This window comes from Capricornis sumatraensis, chromosome 8 (genome assembly GCF_032405125.1).
Source record: "Capricornis sumatraensis isolate serow.1 chromosome 8, serow.2, whole genome shotgun sequence".
NCBI classification, from domain to species: Eukaryota; Metazoa; Chordata; class Mammalia; order Artiodactyla; family Bovidae; genus Capricornis; species Capricornis sumatraensis.
The window spans coordinates 112,405,200-112,410,573 of record NC_091076.1 but is presented as its reverse complement, the minus strand read 5'-3'; positions in this window follow the sequence as shown (position 1 = coordinate 112,410,573).

The following is a 5,374-nucleotide window of genomic DNA, read 5'->3' as shown; positions in this document are numbered from 1 at the left end:
GCCTCAGGAAGCATAGAGGGGTGGGGCCACCTGCCCATGGTTCCACTCACTCATTCATCGCTTGAGGGTTTATGAAGAGCTAGATGTCCACCCAGGTGGCTCAGTGGGTAAAGAATCAACCTGCAGTACAGGAGACGTGGGTTTGATCCCTGGGTTGGGAAGATTCCCTGGAGGAGGAAATAGCAACCCACTTGAGTATTCTTGCCATGTACAGAGGGGCCTGGCGGGCTGCAGTCCATGGGGCTGCAAAGAGTCGGACATGACCGAACAACTGAGCACACACACAGATGTCCCCCAGGTGCTGGGGAGCCTTCAGTGAGCAGAGCAGAGGAAAACCCCAGCCTTGTGGGGAGACAGTAACATGGGCAGTTAGGAAGCAGAGTGTGGGGGTGCTGGATGGAGGAGATTCCATCAGGGAGGAGGGCATTTGAGCTACGAGGAGCCAGAAGGGCAGCTGATGCAGCAGGTGAGGCGAGCTGGAAGGAGGTGAGAGCAGGGCACGCCTGGTGGACACTGGTGGGAAGAGTGTGTGGAGGGGAAGCAGCTGCAGCGAAGGCCCTGGGGCAGGGGGTCCTGGAGGACTACCGGGGTGGGGGGAGGGCACAAGCGCAGGGCCCCAGGGGCATCTCAGGGCCAGCTCCTCTCTTTGCCCGTGTCCCATCCAGACCTGGACTTGTGTGCCTGGGCACAGCCTGGGGAACTAAGCCCTGCAGAGGAAACGCCGTGTCCACACAAACAAGCAGAGCTCAGAGACAGACTGTGGGTCAGTTCCAGACCAGCGGGATAAACATCGCAGTAAAGCAAGTCACACGAGGCTTTGGTTTCCCAATACATAAAAAAGTCATGTCTTCATTATCCTGTGGCCTGTTAAGTGTGCAATGGCTTTATGTCTAAAAAAGACTTGCATACCTTAGATTTAAAAATACTCTGTTGCCAAAAAATGCTGACCATCATCTGAGCCTTCTGCAAAGATTGATCTTTTTGCAGTGGTAACATCAATGATCACTGTTCGCAGATAACAAGTAAAATAATAATGGAAACGTTTGAAATATAGGGAGAATCACTAAAATGTGACACAGAAACACGAAGTGAACAAACGCTGGTGGAAAAGTGTCTATAGGCTTGCTTGAAGCAGGGTTGCCACAAACCTCCAGTTTGTATAAAACAAAACAGAACCCCGGACGTCTGTGAAGCACAAGAAAGTGAAGCGCAGCGAAACAAGGTCTGCCTGTGTAGACGCTTGCTCTGTGAAATTGTGTAGATGCCGCTGTGATGAACCAGCCACAGGCACGTTCCAAAGCTGCAGAATCTGTAGTAACTGTTGGCGGGCTTTGCATTCTCCATTGGCGTGAACTGACCATGCAACCGTTGTGACGCGTGCTCTGAAAAATCAAGTCCAAATCCAGGAAGCTCCTTGTCCTAAAGCTGTAGAAATGCGAGGCCTTCATGGGCCTCTCCTGCTCGCCTCCCGCAATGGGAAGTCAAGGCCATGGTCCTTTTAGATTCTGTGTTTTCAGAACAGAGTTGGGCAGACAGAGGAGGGGACAGATACCTTGATTCCAGGCTGCCAGATCACAGGGTCTGTGGTCTTCTGTGGAGAACCCCAGAGGAAGTGGGATGAGCCAGTCTTGGTCTGGATGCGCACCCCCAACCATGCAAGCCCAGATAAGTTACCACCAGCCTCCTCCAGCCTTCCGAATCTCAGCTTCAGCTTCCTGACCTTGTAGGCTGGGTCAGCGTTTCCTGTTCTTATTCCCAATCAGACTTCAGTGAGCAGATCCTTTGCTTTCGGAAATGGAGCAACCGGGCCAGGAATAGGAGCTGGCTGGTGACTGGTTAGGACGACATCTGACCCTGGCAGCCTCCCCCAGCTACCCTATCCATAGTCCCCAAGAGGATCAGAAAGACCCTACTACTACAGACTGACTAGAAATGAGGATGAGAGAAGAATCTGAAAGAACTGCTCTCTACAACGTTCCTGAAAATTTTACTTTGAAATTTATTTATATATGTCAACCTAAAACTGCTCTTAAAGTATAGCTTATTAAGAAGAAATGAAAAATTTATAAATGCAAAATATTACACTGGGATCATAAAGTCTCCTTTATTTTCCCCTTGACTACCAAATCATAAAGCACGAATTTAGGAAAAAGCACCCCAAAAGTCACACATATCATTTGGACATGTTTTAAAGCTGCTTTCAGTGAATGAAACAGTTGCATTAAAGGAGGCTTCTGCCCCCTGGCATCCCCACGTGCAGAAAAGGGGGTCTAGTTTCTAGTTCTGCTTCACGGCACTCGACTGACCTCCTAGGACCTCGGGCCAGGGGGCTGTTTACGGTCACCAAAGCCGTTTCCAGTGTTTGTTATGAAGACTCCACGCCTGGAGAAACACACACAGTCGTGTGTTTCTGGAGCCCCTGGGGCAGTGCCCCCAGGAAGATTACGCAGAGTAGGGTCATGACCTTGAATAATATCCCATCTCCCAGTGAAAAAATGTTTCTCCTTTCCATGTCTTTTGTTCCTTCCTGCTCCTCTGGCTCTGATGTCCCAGCCACGCTTGCTAGTCTGCCCCTTTTGCAGAGCAAGGCTGGGCAACCAGAGTCCTCAGGAGGCGGCTGGACACGACCAGATGTCAACCACAAGGTTCCATGTTCCATGGATTCACCTTGATCATACCTTTCTACTTCTTTTGTGCGTGATACTGGATTTCCATGTACTGTGTGAAGTTGACTAAGATTCATGTTTTAAATGAAATGCACTTCAGTAGATAAGGAAGCTGATTTACAGAAAAAAAAATGTTAATAATATTACAAGAAGTTCCTGGATGTGGCAAGAAACATGTGCATACAGATACACGTGAGGCTTGGAGATATTTACTTATTTGCTTATTTGGGGGTTATTTCCTTCCTTACTTAGGGGCTGCGCATACCCACCGTGTCCTGGGAATGGCAGGGACGTGGGAAGCACTGGCTGACTCGCCCCTGCGGACGCGGAGTGAACCGAGCCTGCAGGTGCGGGCTCCGGGCACCAGATGGCGCCGCCGTGCCGAGCGGGCAGCCGGGCTCCGCTTCCTGAGCTCCATCCACGCCGCTGCCGCTCACACATCCCACAGACGTCCCCGCCGCACAGGCTCAGCGCTCTCCTCTCCCGGACCCTGTTTCAGCGGCCTCTCCGGACATGAACCTGACTCAGGTGTGTTTCCGGGCTCCAGCCCCGCCCTCCGGGAACGTGGTCAACAAAGCAGAAGTAGATGTTTTCCTGGAACTCTCTTGCTTTTTTGATGATCCAAGGGATGTTGGCAATTTGATCTCTGGTTCCTCTGCCTTTTCTAAATCCAGCTTGAATATCTGGAAGTTCATGGTTCACGTGTTGTTGAAGCCTGGCTTGGAGAATTTTGAGCATTACTTTATTAGCATGTGAGATGAGTGCAATTGTGCGGCAATTTGAGCGTTCTTTGGCATTGCCTTTGTTTGGGATTGGAATGAAAACTCACCTTTTCCAGTCCTGTGGCCAATGCTGCGTTTTCCAGATTTGCTGGCATATTGAGTGCAGCACTTTCACAGCATCGTCTTTTAGGATTTGAAATAGCTCAACTGGAATTCCATCACCTCCACTGGCTTTCTTTGTAGTGATGCTTCCTAAGGCTCACTTGCCTTCACATTCCAGGATGTCTGGCTCTAGGTGGGTGATCACACCATCGTGATTATCTGGGTCATGAAGATCTTTTTTGTACAGTTCTTCTGTGTATTCTTGCCACCTCTTCTTAATATCTTCTGCTTCTGTTAGGTCCAGACCATTTCTGTCCTTTATCGAGCCCATCTTTGCATGAAATGTTCCCTTGGTATCTCTGATTTTCTTGAAGAGATCTCTAGTCTTTCCCATTCTGTTCTTTTCTTCTATTTCTTTGCATTGGTCACTGAGGAAGGCTTTCTTATCTCTCCTTGCTATTCTTTGGAACTCTGCATTCAGATGGGTATATCTTTCCTTTTCTCATTTGCCTTTCACTTCTCTTCTTTTCACAGCTATTTGTAAGGCCTCCTCAGACAGCCATTTTCCCTTTTTTGCATTTCTTTTTCTTGGGGATGGTCTTGATCACTGCCTCCTGTACTCTGTTACGAACCTCGTTCCATAGTTCTTCAGACACTCTGTCTACTAGATCTAATCCCTTGACTCTATTTGTCACTTCCATCGTAAGGGATTTGATTTAGGTCATACCTCAGTGGTCATACCTTGGGCATGGGGTAGCTCTTCACGGCTGCTCCAGCAAAGCACAGCCGCTGCTCCTTACCTTGGACGAGGGGTATCTCCTTACCGCCGCCCTTCCTGACCTTCAACTTGGGATAGGCCCTCCTGCGCCCACTCTATATAGTCAACAAAAAAAGACCAGGAGCTGACTGTGGCTCGGATCATGAATTCCTTATTGCCAAATTCAGACTTAAATTGAAGAAAGTAGGGAAAACCGCTAGACCATTCAGGTATGACCTAAATCAAATCCCTTATGATGATACAGTGGAAGTGAGAAATAGATTTAAGGGACTAGATCTGATAGATAGAGTGCCTGATGAACTATGGAATGAGGTTCGTGACACTGTACAGGAGACAGGGATGAAGACCATCCCCATGGAAAAGAAATGCAAAAAAGCAAAATGGCTGTCTGGGGAGGCCTTACAAATAGCTGTGAAAAGAAGAGAAGCGAAAAGCAAAGGAGAAAAGGAAAGATAAGCATCTGAATGCAGAGTTCCAGAGAATAGAAAGAAGAGATAAGAAAGCCTTCCTCAGCGATCAATGCAAAGAAATAGAGGAAAAGAACAGAATGGGAAAGACTAGAGATCTCTTCAAGAAAATCAGAGATACCAAGGGAACATTTCATGCAAAGATGGGCTCGATAAAGGACAGAAATGGTCTGGACCTAACAGAAGCAGAAGATATTAAGAAGAGGTGGCAAGAATACACAGAAGAACTGTACAAAAAAGATCTTCCCGACCAAGGTAATCATGATGGTGTGATCGCTCACTTAGAGCAAGACATCCTGGAATGTGAAGTCAAGTGGGCCTTAGAAAGCATCACTACAAAGAAAGCCAGTGGAGGTGATGGAATTCCAGTTGAGCTGTTTCAAATCCTGAAAGACGATGCTGTGAAAGTGCTGCACTCAATATGCCAGCAAATCTGGAAAACTCAGCATTGGCCACAGGACTGGAAAAGGTGAGTTTTCATTCCAATCCCAAAGAAAGGCAATGCCAAAGAATGCTCAAACTACCACACACTTGCACTCATCTCACATGCTAGTAAAGTAATGCTCAAAATTCTCCAAGCCAGACTTCAGCAATACATGAACCGTGAACTCCCTGATGTTCAAGCTGGATTTAGAAAAG